This window comes from Aedes albopictus, chromosome 3 (genome assembly GCF_035046485.1).
Source record: "Aedes albopictus strain Foshan chromosome 3, AalbF5, whole genome shotgun sequence".
NCBI lineage: Eukaryota > Metazoa > Arthropoda > Insecta > Diptera > Culicidae > Aedes > Aedes albopictus.
In genome coordinates, this window is record NC_085138.1 from 427,378,576 (window position 1) to 427,399,145 (window position 20,570).

Here is a 20,570-nt window from a genome sequence, read left to right on the forward strand (position 1 = left end):
CCAGTAGTGAAAGATACTCAATTTCTTTTAAAGAACGTTCAACACAACTGAATATTCAAGAAACGATGATAGAGATAGTGATTTATCACAATCGATTCTGTCAAATTGCTTCCACAATACATACGTTGTGCAAATATTCACACCTCCGATCCGCTTCAGCACCATTTATGAATCCAATCGGAAGTGCTTTTACGTGTGAAGGTTGGAGGATTCCCAAAGACACGCCGCAATATATTCATCCATTCCGGGCTTTCAGTGAAAACCCATAAAGTGTATGAATGAGGGGGGTGGGGGAGGCAATGGCGTGAACCATCCGCCTTTACGCGCCTCCCGCGATGTGGAACGAAACGTAAATGATAATGAAGAGCAATTGGTTTGCACCGGAATTAGTGGAGAATAATTAATTCAGTCGACGTAGAAATCCGGACCTCGGCGCGTTTGTTGTGCGAGCTGTCATCATCGTCGGTTTGTGGCCCGTCCTGTCTCCTGTGTGTGTTGGTGTGTAGGTTAATGGCAAACAACCGGCGCGAACAACAATATGTTCTCCGGACACGAGCATGAAAGAGAGCAACAATACCGAATATAGCGATAATTATAATTGCTTGCCACACCAATAATGAGCAACAATAACAAACGTAATAACAGCGCTTGATTGCTTGTTTCAACTGTTGTTTGCATTAAACGCCATAAATTAATGGCATGGGACCGCCGAGCCGTGTCTTCCGCGCGAGAGCGCTAAATCCTTGAATCTACGCCTTGGTTATCCTGTGTACAGCAGCAACAGCAGCAGCGAAAATGACTTTATTCCGCCAAGTTCCGCATCAATAACGGATGTCTCACAATAATTCTTGGTAATGGCTCCGATGGATTCCCATTTTCCCCCCGGTAGGTAGATCTATCTTTCTCTGATGGTTCCATATTTTCCACTCAGTTGCCTCCGAATCGAATCGAGGAGATGTGCGGAAATGGATAATAAAAATCGATTCTAGATGTCAGGCGGTGGAATGAAAAGTTAAACGAATCCCGGTACCTACTATTTCTCGATTAAATATTTTATCCTAAAGAAACGTGGATCGCGCGCTTTGAAGCGGGAAGAGATGCCAGATGTTCAATATGAATGTATTCGATACTCCAGTATCCTGATTACTTATCGCATACAATATTATTCTCCATAATTAAATTAATCGAAATCCTATATTTGATCATCATGGCGGCCTGGAACTATACTTAAAATGCGTTCAAAGTTTCCGAACCGACCATCATCCTCAGCATGGTTTTGCTGAATAGTTGATTATGCGTAAGTTTCTCTCATCTCGTTGCTCCTAGCGAAGGATTTTCACATGGACGACATGCTTACCGAAGGTGAAGCAGCTATTTCTACAGTTACTGAATTCTGCTGATACGAGCTTGTAGGTATCGAATTCATCTTCATAATCCCGTTAGACGAACAATGTATTCTTCTGCTTCTACTAAAACTCTAAGGCTGCAACGGCAGAACGAATTCCAATACTTCGTACCCACATTATCCGAATTGACCAACATATCGACTAAACGCTCGACGCTGCAAACTTTTTGGATTGCTGGGAGTGGTCGCAATGCTCGCCAAATTCTTTGTCGAAACTCTCTGATGCTCCTTCATGAACTGAGACGAACCGTTAGGTGAATCATTGGTGAATCCAAGCAACAGCGTTGGTTGGCGTTTCGTAGTGGTCCATGTGGATTAGATAAAATCAATCGTCCACGAAAAGTCCACGAATTCAGCAATGCCTCTGGGAAAGCATACAGAACCTGCTTCTATTTGAGAACCGTTTCGTACGCCCTGCTAGCCGCCAAGTACAAATTAGTATTCCTCGATTACTCTTGGAAGCCGAGAAAGCATATGCTTCTTCCACGTTGGATCTCTCGTCGGCACTTCTTCTAAGCAATCTACAGTGTCGGACAAAACAATAAGACCACTGGTCCTATTTCATACAAAACGGCCAAGTTTAACGACATGATACTCGAATTCTTGTAAACCGATTTGCCTGAAATTTTGACAGCCGACATGGAATTACGGGAATTTCGATTTGTATTAAATTGGTTGAGTTCTGTTCACTACTTTTAAAGTTTCAAATATATATTGCGACAAAACTCTAACACCAGATTTTCATAGGTTATTTGTGGTCAATTCAATATGTCCCCAAGTTTAAATGGCATCCATAATTTTAGTACTTGTTTATCAATTATCAAGTATAAGATTCTCTCATATATCCTTTGATAATGGCAATCTGAAAGTGGTTCTATTGTATTGTTGTTTCGTGTATGAAAAAAGGCTGGTGGTCTTATTGTTTTGTCCGACACTGTTTGTTGGAGCAACTCTAAAGATACTCTACTTGACCCCTCCCATTATAAAAGTGCCATATGCTAGGCCCAACTCTGCCTTCAATTATACAAAACCCTCTGCCTGCCACATGATATACACATGCAAATAAAATCATTGGCAGAGGAAGCTCTCATTTGAAAACTGTGGTAGAGCTCATAGAACATTAAGCTGAGGAGCAGACGTTATCCCTGGGTGAACGCATCGCCATGAAAAATAGTTCAGAGAATCAGAAAGCTCCAAGACTGTATCTTAAACTTACTGAGATTCCCTGAAACTTCCTGAAAGGCTCCTGAACCGCCCTTGAAACACCCCTGAAAATCCCTAAATCCTCTCAAAGCCCTCTAAGATAGCCGTGAAACCAAAAACCCCTGAAACCTCCATGGATCCTCCTGAGATAATATGAAACGTCCCAGAACTCCCCTGAAAGCTCCTGAAATATTCCTGAGATTCCCTGTTAGTTGGGCGGCAAAACGTCGAAAAAGAGTTAACCCGGGAGTGGTCGCGTCGATCACTGAGTACACAGATCATGATAAAAGCACGCTTGAGGTACAAAGGCTGAGCGCAAGAGATACAATCCTTCATTCAGATTCTAAACGTCTAATTTTGGTAATTTTATTCAACCTTTGGCTGCTCAAGGTTCATCGGAAGGCTGTTTTAAAGCTTAACATGTGCGTAATCAGTAATCAATCACATGTATTTTGACCATTTGCTGCTTTCTATTTCCTGGAGGGATGTTTAGGAATGTATAAAATAATATATGGGAAAACTGGGAATTAAACTTAGATCTCCTGATGTATACTCGCTCATCTTAGCACCTATACCACACATAATTATCCCTCGAGCAATCGTGTTGAAAAAATCGCGCTTTTTGTACTCAGCATAAACGTGGTGCTGACGGTGGTGGTCAACCGCGCCAGTTACGGAAGGTTATATATCCTCGAAAACGAGAGCATTACTTTTTAGCTACTTTTATCGGCGCTGCAGTCTTGGAGAATCAAAATGACTGTTTTAGACGTTTCGACTCTATTTTGAGTCTTCGTTGAAGAAGGCTTCTTTGAAGAAGACTCGACCGACATAGAGTCGATACGTCGGGACAAATCTAAAACAGTCGTTTTGATTTCACGAGACTGCAGCGCCGATAAAAGCAGCTTCAATCTCTCACATCAGTCGAACTCTTTTAAGTACCGAAAGCATTATTTGTTGTGTCTGATAGGCCCGTGCAGAGAAAAGGCGACAAGGGAGGGATTTTTCTTAATTTTGGCAGAGGGCGGAGGGGCGCGTAGTGTATGGATCATCGGCAATAGGAGGTGTTTAACCCCCAAAACTCCCCCTTGTGTACGGGCTTGGTGTCTGACTAATCAAGAACATAAGTTGGTCTAAGTATGTATTGAGGCTGAAGAAGCGATGTGGACTTCACGAAAACTTGCTTGGGTCAGCTGTCCAAAATTATTTGCTTAAAGGTTGAACAACAGATGATTATTTGTGTATGCTTGTGCTTGTTACACAGAATCAGACATCTGTGTATTGCTGATTGGAGAGCTTGAGCAAGCCATACTTCAAACTAATATACTAAAAAGACAGAGTCTTACGTCGCAATAATTGTTATGAATAAATAAATAAATAAATAAATAAATAAATAAATAAATAATATTCGGCTGTCTTTTTGTTCAGCCACTTACAGTTTTATTCAGCCGTGAGAGTATGGCCAGTAGTACACAGGGTCAAATATTTGACAAGGAAAGCACACAAGAAACAATATCAGTTTGACACTAATGAAAATTCAATCGAGTCAAACAAGATGTTTGAGCATTAATTTCTTTTTGGACCCTCTGTAATAACAGCTTATGTTCAACTTATACCCTCACGGTTCAGCATTCATTGTTACTTGGATTCCCTCAAATGACCACGAAATTTCCTAGAATTTCTTGAAAGCTTAGAGCCTGCTGAAACCTTATTAAATCTGCCCTGGAACAACTATGAAACTTATTTGGATTCACCTGGGAATTCTACAACTTCACGAAACCTTGTAAGTTTCATGAAGCCCCTTAAGAAACTCCCTGAAACCCACCTCTCCCACGAAATCCATGTAAAGTCTTCCCTGAGACCCTCTATTGTTCCATTTCAAGACCTCATGGTTGATCAAATCAGATCAGATATTATTATATACTTTCGGGACATTCAGGGTTGTCAAAATTGACCTCAGTATTGTGTAGTCCCTTGCTGTTTCTTTTGTCCAAGCTCCTAGTGGTTTTTCAAAGTACAGTGAGAACCTGATTTTGTCAGCTACTAGTAGAAGTTTTGGCTGACAAAATCATCCCTGGAGAATCATCCTGAAAGAATCTCTATCAATAACTCTGGAGACCATTTCCAGAAGCAGTTTGTTACTGTACGGTAACATTTCGATTTGGTCTGGTGTGGGACGGTAGGCCTAAATACATTAGAAAAAATTTGGAGGTCCGTTTTTTTTATTTTTTAGACGGCCACTCGATTTTTGGTGGTTCTTGAAGAGGCCAGATCAGACTACCTGACCAGACCTCGGGTAAGACTGGCAGTTCAGCGAAGTTCTGGCCATCAATTCTGGCACGATTTTTGACCCGGCCTTTGGTCATACTCCGAGCCGGCCTCAGTAGCAAACTGAGCAGAACCCAGAATCTGTTCGCCCTCTCGGTGAACTACAACTCCGAACACGGAAACATCAAGCCAAGCCCTTCGATGGTCCCACACGACTACTTCTGTCGATCATCACCACCACGTCAACACTCCGCCTCTTAATAGGTCGACTGCTATTCATTGTTAAGGCCGACGATCCGGCTACCGATCCGTGACTTCCGAAGCCGTCCCATGAGCCACCATCAAGCTCTCGTTTATACGCACTTCCGTCTACCGAGATTAATTCATGGATAAATCCACGGAGTTATTCTAGGAGGTATCATGACCGTTATCTCTGAATAAAACCCGATAGAAGTTCCTGTAGAAATTGCTGGAAAAAGTCCTGCAATAATGCCTGCCAGAATTTCTGGAGTAATCACAGCAGAAGTTCCTGAAAGAAAAGATAGTACCACAGGAAGAATACATTAACAAGTTTCAGGGGGTCCCAAGGGGTTTCCGCGGGGTACCAGGAGATCTCAGGGGGGGGGGGTTCAGGGGCCTGAAGGGATTTTCGAAATCATTGCAGAGAGTTTCAGAGGAATTTAGGCGGGTTTAGGGGGTATTACAGGTACGTTTCCGGGGATTTCCGAGAGTTTCACGTGCGTTACATGGGGTCCAGTGGGTTTTAGAGGGATTCGGAGGCGTTAGGCTTTTGGGGATTTTGGGGGATTTTGGAGGCATTTCAGGAAGTTTCATAGCATTTCATGTGGGATTCAGAGGCGTTATGGAGGAGTTTTCGGGGGTTTCGGAGTGTCTTAGGTGCGTTACATGGGGTCCGAATTGGTTTTAGTGGAATTTTGGTGGCATTTCAGGAAGTTTCAGAGCATTTCCTGTGGGATCCAGAGGCGTTACGGAGGAGTTTTTGGGGGTTTCAGAGCGTCACAGGTACGTTACATGGGGTCCGAGGGGGTTTAAGGGGAATTTTGAAGGTATTTCAGGAAGCTTCAAACTGTTTTCGGCGGGATTCAGAGGCGTTACTGAAGCGTTACGGAGGAGTTTTACTTAGATGCTATCGACTGTTTCGAAATTCACAGGGGTTTTTTTAAATTTTTGACTGGAAGCTGAAAAAAACCCCCTGTGAAGGAGGAGTTTTAGGGAGTTTCTGAGCGTCTCAGGTGCGTTACATGGGCTCCAAAGGGTTTTAGTGGGATCTTCGAGGTGTTTCCGGAAGTTGCAGAGGATTTTCAGGGACCCCATCCCAAAGTCCTTTGAAACGCCCCTGAAATGCTATTTGATTTAAAAATGTTCTTGAAACCTCCTGATACGACCTTGACCTGAAATACTCGAAACGCCCCTGAAATGCTATCATACGCCCCTAAAATCTCTAGGAACGCTCTTGAAATGCTGCTGACACCCCTGAATTTTTTTTAAATTACTCTTAAATACAGTAAAACGCTCCTCAAATCCCTTGTAACGCCCTTTACAGGCTCCTGAGATCCCCTGAATTTCCCTTAAAGCACCTTGAAACGTCCCTGAAATCCCCTAAATTCTATTGAAATGCCCCTGAATTTCCCGTAATCCCATGTAAACGACATCAAAACCTGACAGAACGCTTTTAAAAGGCACCCCAAATCCCCTCAAACAACCCCCTGAAACGCCCCTGAAGCCCCTTGGAACCCCCTTTTCTGGGTTATTAAAGAACTTTATAGAAATCCCCTTAGCTGCACCTCAAATGCCCAGGAACAAGACCTTTTCTCACGAACTAGATTCCCTCATTATAGCCCAAACTTAATTTATGCACAAATTTCCCTTATTTTATGCCTTGTTTAGTTTATGCACATTTTTGATTTATCCACCCCCGGCCATCTGCCTAAATTGAGGTTTTAATGTATTAGATTTTGCAATCATAATACAAATATACTCGATCTTCGAAGAAGTATTTCCCTAATCGGTGTACACTGCAAATTTTGTTTGCTGGTATTCAGCAAACTTTGCTGATTTTTTTTGTGCTGATTTCATTCAGCAATACGAATTTACTGAATATCAGCAACTATTTTTCAGCTTGCTGAATCTTCCAGCAATTTTGACAGTTGATCAGCAACGTTGTGCTGAAATTCAGCAAAAATTTTGCTGAAATTCAGCATTTTATTTTGCTGATTTTTTTTGTGCTGGAAGCGTTTCGAAAAATTTGGTGTGTAGGATTAGGAGGAACAGTAGGAGTTTAACCGTTTAATGTAATTTTAAAACCCTAATGCAGAATGCAATTTTAGCCGGGGAATGAAAAACAAAATACATTTTTCAAAGAAACAGAGAATAATTGGGAAAGTATCTGAAAGAACTAAACAGAGAAGCAGATGTTCTGCCAGTTGAATCATCATACTAAGTAGTTAATGATGAAGAATAACATATTTGAAGGGATATGAAAACTCTTTGAAAATCTAGATGGCACCACTGCCTTTCAGCTGAATCTCCTGCGATATGTCTTCGTTAACCTACCTCAAGACTGATAGAGAGGATTTCGTTCTATTTCCAGACGTGTCTACTGCCTAATCCAGTTCACCAGCAAGTACCAACCTAGCAACTAATCCTTGGGGAACGACAAACTACCGGAAACCGGCATGGAGAAAAAGACACAGTCGCTGATTCTAGACTAAAAATACCCACTTTCTCTACCTTTTACTCCCTCTGGAACTGGCATTGAGGCGCGGGATCGAACCAGCCACGCCGCGCCGGGAACACACTCACTTGGCACGGCACGGCAGCTGTGTGTCAAGCCGAAGGAAATTAAAAATGGAAAATAATCGCCTTTCATCTGGTTTCCTTTTTAAAGCTTGTTTCACGGGGTTTACCCACACCGGAACAAGTTGACTTTTGCGCTAGGTTGAGTCGGCTCGGCACGCGGATGGGAGAAAAAAATATCGCACAGACTAGGGGTAGGGTACCTAGTAGATAGGTACGACAACGCAACGACCTGTTGGGCGAGCACAAGCTCGGATTTTAATTATTTATGATCATTTAATTTTCCCCAACTGCCTCGTGTCGGTTTTGGTTGGACGGCTTAGCCAGAGTGGGAGCGGGAATTGGACTGAATTTTTCAGCAGCACTTAAGTAAGAGTTTTGCTCCCTTGAGCCTTGAGGTTTCCATGCTGGCTGAGGCCTGTTTGCGTTCACACGGCCGACGGGGTGAGGGGGAATGTGACAATAAAATCGTACAAAATGTGAACTGTCGAGAAAACGTGCCGCCTGATTATCACGAACTGCTAAGCTTTCGGGTTAAACGACTTGCTTTGAACTGTTCAGCAGGAAAGAGGTAAATGCATGATAAGAATACAGCTTTTTAAGCAGCATTGATATGGAAGTCTGAATAAATAACTTCTTAAATTCATACTTTTATGCAATAGTGAGTCATACAACAAGTCGCTCAACCCTTTGAAGCCGGATTTTTGCGAAATTGTGGAGTTTTTTCTACTTTTTTCTGTAGGTTGGCCAATAGATTAAAAACGGTAGAATATTATGAAAGATATTTTTCTGGATATCGTAGGTCATGCAAACTATTCTTGAGTTTAGATCCTTAAGTCTATGGGTGTAACGGTAACTTCTACCATTATACAAAGCTACGATTTGTAATTTATCATGTCCATTAAGTCTTCTGAAAGTTCAACAGACAGTATCAGATCAGTCGGGATATTCTAGGTCATCCAAACTGTTCTTAAGTTTAGATCCTAAAGTCTACGAATGCTACCTTTTTTCACTATACAAAGCTCCGAAGTGTTCTTGAGTTCAGATCCTACAATCTACGAGTGGAATTGTACCTTCTTCCATTATACAAAGCTCTGATTTGTTATCTATCATATTCAAAAGTCTTCTGAAAGTTCAAAAGAAACAGTTGGGATATCGTATCATCCAAACTGTTCTTGAGCTTAGATCTTAAAGTCTACGGGTATAATGGTATCTTTCTTTAAACACAGCTACAATTTGTACACTATCATGTTCATTAAGTCTTCTGAAAGTTCAATAGACAGTATTGCTGGCAACACTGCCCGTGATGATCGTTTGTGGTTGATTATTGTGTCAAAGCGAAATGATCCTAGTGAGATGTATTGAATAGAAGATCATTAGTGTGTTGCAAAGTCATGTAAGCGTAATTTGGAAGTTTGCGGCAAATAATTGAATTAGTTCCTAAAATTGAGTTATCTACTTACAGCTTACAGTGCAGTTAAATTGCCTTAAAGATAACTAAGCTAGTATCTTAGAATTATGTGACAGTAAGTTAAAGAAGTTTATTCCATTTGCTATTCTAACCTTAAACCTATTACCTACCACAGATAGAAACATAAAATGTTACGAGATTATCAAGAACTACTAAATGGATTTGTAAACCGAATTAAGTAAGTAATATTTGCCTAAATATTAGAAAGTAACGTTTTATTTAACCAGCTAATAAAATTTCAGCTTAAAGCTGCTTTCGCACCCTTGACATGTAGTTTGCGATCTGCTACAAAGCATTCGGCTTCAAATCCCATCAAATCCATGCATTTTCGCCGTAACAGACAGTCTTTAGTTTAGATCCTTAGGTCTATGAGTGTAACGGTAACTTCTATCATTATACAAAGCTAAGATTTGTAATCTATCATGTCCATAAAGTGTTCAGAAAGTTCAACAGACAGTATCAGATCAGTTGGGATATCCTAGGTCATCCAAACTGTTCTCGAGTTTAGATCCTAAAGGTTACGGGTAAAACGGTAACTTCTTTCATTATACAAAGCTACGATGTGTAATCTATCTTGTCCAGTAAGTCTTCTGAAAGTTCAATAGACAGTATCAGATCAGTTAGGATATCCTAGGTCATCCTAACTGTTCTTGAGTTTAGATCCAATAGTCCAAAGTAACAATCATAACTGAACAAAAGCTTATGCAGCTATTTTTTTTTCAATCAAGCTAAAGAGCAGTTTATTTGTCTATTGTACAGCATTAATGTTTGTTGGGGTTGGTTAACGTAGAGGCAAAAGCTATTGTAACACGTGTATACCTGAAGCTGTGGTCTCCGGAGTATTGTTATTGATCTGGAATATCTCAAAACTACCTTTGAATGCCTCATGATTTGCCAGGGGGATTACAGATTAAAGAATAAAGTTCATTGGGAGAATAACTACTGTAACTATCAATAGCTAAACTTCAGGATAGTTTGGACGACCCTCAATGTCCCAAAGGTTCATAATAATGTATAGTAGACTTCTGGTTTGTCCAGTCACCGCGATTGATTATGAAACGTTACTCAGTATGTCAGATATAGCTGATGTTACGAGTGTGGACCTGAAGTCCTGAACTGCAAGGTAGTTTGGCTGACCAGGAATATCCCTGTAGTGTATCTAAATGACATTTCAAGAGCTTCGCGGATCCCATCAGATTATGCAATACTATTATTTATGGCAAAAACACATAAAGTTATTCTTGTAGATTTGAAGGACTTTATTATAAAACATTTTGGACGAACCTGGATGTCACAAAGGTTTATAAAAAAAAGTTGACTTCAGATTGCTTCAGTAACCACGGATAAATATGCAACGTTACTCAGTATAGCAGATATGAATGGTGTTACGAGTGTAGACCTGAAGTCCTGAATTCCAAGGTAGTTTGGCTGACCTGGAATATCCCTGTAGTGTCTCTGAATGACAATTCAGATTTCAAAAGCTTCGCGGATTCCAGCAGATTATACAATACTATTATTTATGGCGAAAACACATAAAATTAGTTTTGTAGGTTTGAAATACTTCATTATAGAATAGTTTGGACGACCCTGAATGTCCCAAAGGTTTAAAATAAGCTAGTAGACTTCTGATTGCTCCAGTTACTGTGGTTGATTATGCAGTGTTACTCAGTATAACAGATATGACTACTGTTACGAGTGTAGACCTGAGGTCCTGAACTCAAAGGTAGTTTGGCTGACCTGGAATATCCCTGTCGTGCCTCTAAATGACATTTGAAATTTGAAGAGCTTCGTGGATCTCAGCAGATTATGCAATACTATTATTTATGGCAAAAACACATAAAGTTATTCTTGTAGATTTAAAGGACTTCATTATAAAACAGTTTGGTCGAACCTCAAGGTCCCAAAGGTTTATAATAAAAAAAAAGATTTCAGATTGGTCCAGTAGCCACGGTTAAATATACAACGTTACTCAGTATAGCAGATACGGATGGTGTTACGACGAGTGTAGACCTGAAGTCCTGAACTCCAAGGTAGTGTCTCTAAATGACATTGTAGATTTCGAGAGCTTCGCGGATCCCAGTAGATTATTCAATACTGTTATTTATGGCACATAAAGTTATTCTTGTAGATTTGAAAGACTTCATTATGGAACAGTTTGGTCGACCCTGAATGTCCCAAAGGATAGTAATAAGCTAGTAGACTTCAGATTGCTCCAGTAACTGCGGTTGATTATGCAGTGCTACTCAGTATAACAGATATAAATACTGTCACGAGTGTACACCTGAAGTCCTGAACTGAAAGGTACTTTGATTGACCTGGAATATCCCTGTAGTGCCACTAAATGACATTTGAGATTTCAAGAGCTTCGCGGATCCCAGCAGATTATGCAATTCTACTATGTATGGCAAAAACACATAAAGTTATTCTTGGAGTTTAGAAGAACCTGGGTGTCACAAGGGTTTACAATAAAAAAGTAGACTTCAGATTGCTTTAGTAACCACGAATAAATATGCAACGTTACTCGGTATAGCAGATATGGCTGTCGTTACGAGTGTAGACCTGAAGTCCTGAACTCCAATGTAGTTTTACTGACCTGGAATATCCCTGTACTGTCTCTAAATGACATTTGAGTTTTTGAGATCTTAGCAGACCCCAGCAGATTATGCAATACTGTTATTTATGGTGAAAACACATAAAATAGTTCTTGTAGATTTTAAGGACGTCTTTACAAAACAGTTTGGACGACCCTGAATGTCCAAAAGGATTATAATAAGCTAGTGCACTTCAGATTGCTCCAGTAACTGCGGTTGATTACACAGCAAATAATTTTGTAATATCCAGGCTTGTAATTTCTGGTGATGTATTCATTTTCGAACGTAATTTCACTCGGCTACATCGTTTTCCAACAGTTATCACACTCACCATGCACACCCTGGTTGGCACCGGAAAGTGTCAACAAACCCATTCCAGCAAATGCCCAGAAGCAGTATCATATTTATCGCCCACATTCTAACTCGGTCGAATAGCCGAGAGGTAAGGGATATGCCTCACAATCAACGGATCAGTGTACGAATCCATCACAGAAAAAAATATGTAATTAAAATTCAGCGAGAAATCATGCACATAAAGGGAATGCTAGAGTTAGTACATATTTACATGAGATATCATGTAAAATTACGTTACATTCGTGTAAATTTCCGCTAATAGTCGCGTAACTGGTTGGAGTCCATGATGGTTTACGTGATGGTTGGCGGAAATTTACACGAACGTAACGTAAATTTACATGATATCTCATGTAAAAGTGCACTAACTCTGGCATTCCCTTTATGTGCATGATTTCTCGTTGAATTTTAATTACATATTTTTTTCTGTGATGCCAATATTTTACTTATATATGATTCATCTAAAGATCCGGTTCTAGCGATTGCTAGACCCACTCTCAAGCTACGGCGGCTAATTTGTTGCATGAAAATGATGTACGCGACTGATGTGCAGCGATAATGATGTGATGTTACAAGAATTTTTTTGCTGTGTATGCAACGATATTCAGTATGACAGATATGACTACTGTTACGAGTGTAGACCTAAAGTTCTGAACTATAAGGTGGTTTGGCTTACCTGGTATATCCCTGTAGTATCTATAAATGACATTTTAGATGTAAAAAGCATCACGGATTACAGTAAGTTACGCAATGCCATTGTTTGTGACGAAAACACATAAAATTATTTTTGTAGATTTGAAGGACTTCACTATAGGACAGTTTGGAACTCCTAGAACATCCCAGAATATGGAACGCCTTTCGATATTTTGACGAAGGCCTAATGAATACACATAAACGTAACCAACATCCAAGTTCAGCTTTTGGAACAACAATTATTTACACAGCAAAAAAAATATGAAAGTTAAACAGCACGTAAATTGAATATCAACTGAAATTTGCGACAGAAAAATGTAAATCGCCAACATTCAACGTCAGCCGAGCAGTCCGCTGCTGGTCAGACGGCTTGTTTACAGATTTTAAAGCATATTCGCTTTAAATTTACATGCATCTGCTATAAACCATGCCAGCTCTCCGTCGTCAGCTAAAGAACGGCTGCTTGCAGCTGTGGCGGTTTCCCCGTTGTCCATTGGCGTAGCTAGGGGGGGTTCCAGGGGTGCCTGGCACCCCCTAGAACATATTTGGCACCCCCTAGAATTTTTCCTTGACAATCACCTAAAATTTAAAACTTCACATAATAATTCTAATATTTATTAATGGCACATTTGAACTCGCATTTTAACTGTTGCACGTTTTGGCGTTTTGGATATTGGAAAGAACAATCAACAGACTTCTACATAGATTCCTCCAGAAATATAAAGGTATTCATACAGTGATTTCTCTAGGCTTCCTTTATGGATTCTTCGCGATATTTCTTCAATAAACTTCGAGACGAACCAGCCAAGGGCTGAAAGTCTCTTAACTAAAGACAAATCAATCAACCAATTCAATAAACTTCCTTTGACTCCAGGCAGTAATGATGGGGTTGTACATACTAGAAATTTCTGCAGAGATTGATCCAGCAAATTCTGCTAGGATTTCTTTGGAAATTCTTACAATGATTCTTCTCGGAATTCTTCTAGGGATTCCTCTCAAAATTTCTATTGAGATTTCTTCAGGAATTTCTGGTGGAATTATTCAAGCAATCTTCCTGGGATCCTTTCAAAAGTTCCTCCGGTGATTCTTCCACGAATTCTTTCAGATTTCTCCTGGCATACTTATTTGCTGCTATACTTTCGGGAAATCTTCCTGAGATTCCTCCAGAAATTCCTCCTGCGATTCCATCAGGGATTCCTTCAGTATACTTCTACCGATTCTTTCAAGGAGAACTGTAGTTATTCCTCCAGGCATTTGTTAGAAGAACTTCTCTTAAGATACCCCTGACATTGCATAGGATTTCTCTAGAAATTACTTCTATGATATCTCCTGGAATTCTATGAATTCCTCCATATAATCCAGGTGTGACTGCTCAAGCAGTTTATGCGGTTCTTCCAGCTGTACTTCCTCCAGAAATTCTAACTGTGGTACCGTAACATTGATCAGAATTTTCGATCTTTCTTGAATAATTCTCGTGTTAAAGCAAACGTTACATGTTTTATATTTTTAAAACAAGTACTGGGCCTCTGAGTATGTGGAAAGCTACTCGAAAAAGTATTGTAAAACTTTAAAGCATGTTCAAATAGGCTATTTAATCTCATTTTTGATTTTGGGTAACATTGATCATGTCAGTGATCTATGTGTTTGTGTTGAAAATACGCTTACTTACTAAATTCAGGGTCGCTGATTTCGAATATGTTCTAAAGCTATGTACTTTTTGAGTTATTTTAGAATTAAAATCCTTCTAATCGCGAATAACGTCTGAAGGTAGGCAATGGCTTCAGGAATTGATGGTCTACTTTTGATAAATCATATATTTTATTGAAAAAGAGCATTTTCATAAAAGTTTCGTTTATTAAATATAACTCTAGGATATCGTATTCCAGTAATACAGTGATTTTGAACTTCATATTGTATCTAGTATTCATGCCATGCATGAATGTTTGACAATGTATCTCATTGCGTTACGAAACACAGTTATGGAAAAATCGATTTATTCAAATGTTTATAAATTTCAATTTTCATAAAGTACATGTCATTTTATAGCTAAATAATAGCAAATTACGATATACCATTCGATAGCAAAGACTGATTCAATGTTAAATATTTGTTTGAACATTTCTTGAGGTCGGTCAAGCCGATTTTACGATACTTCCATAATTATGCTACGGATTCTTCTAAAGCTTTCTCCTGGCGTTTTTGCTGAGACCTTTCCAGGCAATCTTGCTGGAATTCTTGCGAAAATTCCTTTGGTTGCTCTACCAGGGATTACTCCAAGGACTCATCCAGGAATCCCTCCAGAGATTTTATCCAAAGATTTTTCCAGAAAATCTTCATGGAATTCCTGCAGAAACTCTTTTTGGCCTTCCTTCCAGAATACCTCAAACAGCTCCTCCTGTGATTCTTCCATCAATTCATCCAGAAATTCTTCCTAGTGATTCCTATACCAATTTATCCTAGCATTATGGGTAGCATTCTTCCTGAGATTCATTCAAAAAATCCTCCTGCGATTCCTTCAGCGCCTTCTCTATAGATTCTTCCAGTATACTTTTAGGGGCTGTCCATTAATTACGTAGGGCTGTCCATACAAAAAATCTTACAAGGGGGGGAGGGGTGTCGAAAAATCGCAAAAATCCCCTTACGTAATAAATGGACAGCCCCTTACCGGTTCTTGCAAGGCCTTCGCTATGTATTCCAAAGATTTTTATCTTTGGATTCCCCCCGGCATTACTGATGGGGTTTCTCTAGAAATTCCTGAACAGTTTTCTCCGGCAATTCCTTCTAGGATATTAGCTGAGGGTTCTAAAGTGATACATCCCAGAATCCTTCTAAGACTATCTCCTGAGATTTTTCCTGTGATTTCTTCAGAAACTCTCCGGTGATTCCTCCAGGGTTTTTATGCAAGATATTTTGTCCACGAATTTTCTCATAAATTTCCCATGCGTTTCCTACAGGAACTCCTCTTGGCCTTCATTCAAGAATTTCAGCTCAAGCTATTCCTGCTGTGGTTCTTCCAGCAACTCCTCCTAGGACTTCTCCAGTCATTCTTACTGTAATACCTCCCAGAATTCTTCTACGGATTCTTCTAATAATTTCTCCAGAGACTCCTTCAAAAACTTGCTGGGATTATTCAAGACAGTCTTCCTTGGAGTCTTGCAGAAGTACCTTAGGTGTGTCCTCCTGGAAATCTTAAAAAAAAATCTGGGATTTCTCCAAATATTTCTTGTTGGACTTCTCCAGGAACTCCTCTTAGAACTCCATAAGCGATTCGTGCTGCTTCTAATGTTTCAGGAACGCCTTCTAGGTCTCCTCCAGAATTCTTACTGTGATACCTGCAGGAATCCCTCTCAAAATTGCTTCTGGAATTCTTGCCGAGATCCTTCTAGCCAGTTTTTCTAGGATACTTCCAGATATGCCTTTGATTCTTCCAGGGATTTTTCTAAAAACTCATCCAGGAATTCATTTATTACTCTAGAAAATAATCATGGTATTAAACCTGGTACTCCTCTTGGCCTTCTTCAAGGAATTCTAGCTGAAGGAATCCCAATAGAAATTTCTAGAGGAATCCCTAAACGAATTTTGGGAATTGATGGAATTTCCAGAGAAATCCTAGGAGGTATTACTAGAGAAATCTTTAGTGAAATCCTATAGGAATGTACGGGAAACATTTGTAATTAATTAGAAGGCACAGAATGTTGCTAATTGTCAAAATGAGAGATGAATTTGTGGAAAAAATATCGCGTTTTGGTGGGATTTGAGAACACACGGCTAAGTATTTGCTAAACCGCAGTATGGCCATTTCTTTGAGGGTTCCTTCGGCATGATTGTTTTTATTTTTGAAAATTTCCAAGATAGTTTCATTGGAACCCTACGAACATTTTTACTTTATAGGAGAGGAACAAACCACTCTTAAGCAATATTTAGTATAAGAAACTGATATTCAGCTAGTTACGTTTTATTGGATTGCAATAAACAATTTCTTTGGATTTTTATTCTATATTTCAATGGCTATTTCTCCGCAATTATTTAAACAATTTCTTTTTCAGTTATTTTGCCAATTTCTCCGGCAATTTTATCGTGACTATCTTTATGATTCAATTGTATTTAAATTATTTGCTTCCGAAAATTGCTGAACTGGAAATTCAGAATTTCTCAACTGGACTTGCTTAAAAAAAATCCTATGAACTTCACGAAAAATTTCCTGACAAATTCCCAAAGAAATTGCCGGAAAAAATTTCATCAAAATTACCTTAGTTGCCAAAAGAATGTATGTAAGAACTACCAGAGGAATTTCTGATGAAAATAGTAAGGCCAATTTCATTAACCGAATCCACTCTCAAAATAAATTGTCAGAATATCTATCCATCCATCCAAATATATAAAAATGAATTTCTGTCTGTCTGTCTGACCGTTATAGATTCGGAAACTACTGGACCGATCGGTGTGAAATTTTGTATGTGGGTGCTGTTGGGGCCGGGGAAGGTTCTTAGCTTGGTGTGAGACCGTTCCAGTCTTTGAAACGGGAGGCTCCCATACAGGTGAAGTTGCGGGGGACTTCTCTAGGGAACTGTTTGTCAAAAAACACAGTAGGCAGGTAGTACGACGTTTGCCGGGACAGCTAGTATTCTATAAAAATTTCCACAAACATTCACAAACAAATTTCCAAAATATTCTCAAAGAATTTACCAAAATCATCGAAGGAATTTCTAAAAAAATTGAAAGAATTCGAAAAGTGATTGCAGTGACAGAATTTTCAAAGAATCGCCAGAGATTTTTTTTTTTTTTGAAGAAATTCCCGAAGAAGTTACTAAAGTAATAATAGAAGTTTCCAAAGGATTTGCTGATTAAATTCCCGAATAAATGTTCAATGCAAGTAACATCGGTAATGCTGAAGGTGTTCTGAAATCATCATCTGCAGGAATTCCTTACACAATTACTGAAGAAATCTAGAAGAAATTGTCTATATAATTTTTATTTCAATTATAGAAGCGATTTATTAAAGAACTTCCGAAGGAGTTTTCGAAGGAATTGGTGAAGAAATACCTAATAGCATAAATAATGGAGGTCCAAAAAATCGAAGGAAATCCGAAAAAAAAGTAGAATGACTTGCCGAAGACATTTCCAAAAAAAAATGTAAGGAAGTTCCCAGAGTCAATGTCGAATGAATCACCAAAGCAACTATCAATAGAATTGCTGACATTAACAAAACATCAGTTGAAAGACTACTAAAAAACTGGCGAAAAAACTCCCGTAAAACTTTTTTTTCTTTTTTTTTTAGTTTCTAAAAGAAGGCTTAATTCAAATAAATTGCAAAACAGTTTCCAAATAAATTGCCGGGAATATTCTCCGAGGGATTACCGAAACAATGTTTTGCCAAAAACACAAATTTCTTTATTATATTATAGCATTAAATCAGAATCCCGAAGAGAAAAATCAAAGTTCGCTATCAATGTTGTGGTCAAACCAAAAATGCAAATATGTAACCTGATTTTGCAATTTCAATGCCACAAAAGTTAAGCTTATTGGACGCAATGGCTTAATTTCCACAACATGGAAAAAAGGCTCATACAATTGAAAACTATTTTATAAGGGTTGTTATCATGCTGTCACGATGAATACAAGTTACACGCAAATTTGTGGATATTTGATAGTTTCCGAGATTTACACTTCTTATAATTGCTCTGAAAATGTTTTCTTAATCAATGTATTCAATCCACAAAACAAAGGGGTTGTGATGATTGTAAAGTTCAAACTGAAAATACAAATTCCATGCATTATACAGTATCGGACAATAAAAATGCACCAAAGCTGTTTTCCCATACAAAATAGTAAACTTTAGATTACCATATCTTAGTTATCTCTCAACCGATTGATTTCATTTTTCTGTGATGAATTACAAAACATTTCAATTCTTAAAAACAATTGAATAAAATCGATGATAACTATTGATTCAAAAGTTACAGATAGGTTGATTTTTGACAATAAAAATGCACCAAGACAAAAAGTTGTATAGTAAAAATGCTGAAGTCATATCATGTTCATCTCTTCAGCAAATGTATTCGTCATTACACAAGAAACATATTTGCCGAAGATACCATAATGATATGACGTAACAAATTGTTGCTATAAAACTTTTTGTCTTGGTGTATTTTTATTGTCAAAATTCAACCTATCCGTAACTTTTGTATCAATAGTTATCACCGAAATTTCTCAAGTGTTTTTGAGAATTGAAATGTTTTGTAGTTCGTCACAGAAAAATGAGAACAATCGGTTGAGAGATAACTGAGATATGGTAATCTAAAGTTGACTATTTTGTATGGGAAAACGGCTTTGGTGCATTTTAATTGTCCGATACTGTACGTAATTAAGTTATCAAGTTCTCAAACCTCACATGGCCGAGAGAGTGTTAATTCAGTGCAACGGTTCGGATTTAAAAAAAAACTGTTCTTTAAAATATAGCGCGTTTAAATTTTCGGGCTAATTTGTCCCGCGACGTAGTATATCATTGTACTAAGAAATTGAGGGTTGATCGATATTTCTTTTTGCAAAAAAAAGCAAAGCAACTTGGAAGCCACTGAAACTGGCACCCCCCAGGCACCCCCTAGGAAAAAATCCTAGATACGCCAATGCCGTTGTCTCTCTCAGTACTCTTTGCAGCAGTCGGAGCATATCTGGAATGCGTGCATTATGGTAGAAGCAGTTTAACTTTGACTGTCTGCTATTGAACAAGCTGAGATAGCCGAGAGAGCTCGGGCGTGCTACTCATACGCTAAGGATCTGAGTTCAATTCTCGCTCGGATCTCAATTTTTCTTTATATTTTCTAACAGATATCTGCAATGTAATTTTAAGATCACACAAAAATTTCCATCATATATGACGGGGTCCTTTTGTTACATTCGATCCGTCATAATTTTACAGGTTTTTTTCGAACTGTGTAGTTTTTCCAAATTTCATGGTGTTCAGGGTGTTCAGGGGGTTATCAATGAAGTCTCCAATAGAATTAGCAACAACTTTTCCGAGGACAGTATTCTGTTTTATAGAATGGGTGAATTTATACAGCCGTTTCTATATTGGGGTCATATACACTCCCGTTCAAAAGTTTGGGGTCACCCCTTCAAAAACATGTCATTTTTTCAGGCCCATATCTCCGCCAAATTTGCGTCCGATTTCAAAACCTTAGGTTTCATTCAAAAGATAATAAGCCAAAGAAACTTTGAACATGATTTAAAAGAAACTTTTTCAAAACATTTTGTATGTAAACTTAACCCAAAGTTGCCAAATTTTCTAAAAAATAAATATAAACTTACGGCAGTGTCGCTGGAAGTTGGGTCGACCAAATTTTAAGATGAGAGTGGTAATATGACCCATTTTCTATTAGCTTTCAACTGCTTTTTACAGAACTTAGCTAAAAAATCTAGAAAAAAAGTTATTAAGTAAATTCATCCTTGATGTCATCGACCAAAAGTTTGGGGTCACCCCTCAAAATGATGTATCGACCAAAAGTTTGGGGTCACTATCGTAAAACATGGAAAAGTGATTTGTTGATATCTTTGTCATCTTTCATTTCATTTCATTTCTTTTTCTTATTTGAAACAAAATGAATGATACTTACTGCATAGACATTGAACCACACATATTTGTTGAAATTTATATACTAAAACTTAACGTAAAGTTGCCTCATTTTTTGAAGCGTGGTAAAAAGTGCTAACTTTACATAACATTATTATATACAAAAATCGTCAAATACGTTAAGTTAAAGATATCAAACGTAAA

General features: G+C 38.6%; 1 protein-coding gene across 1 annotated transcript in view; it reads right to left on the reverse strand.

The window, feature by feature from the left end:
- Nucleotides 1-20,570, reverse strand: part of LOC109415401 (peroxidasin homolog) — a 567,856-nt gene that overhangs the window by 24,125 nt on the left and 523,161 nt on the right. The window lies entirely within an intron of this gene.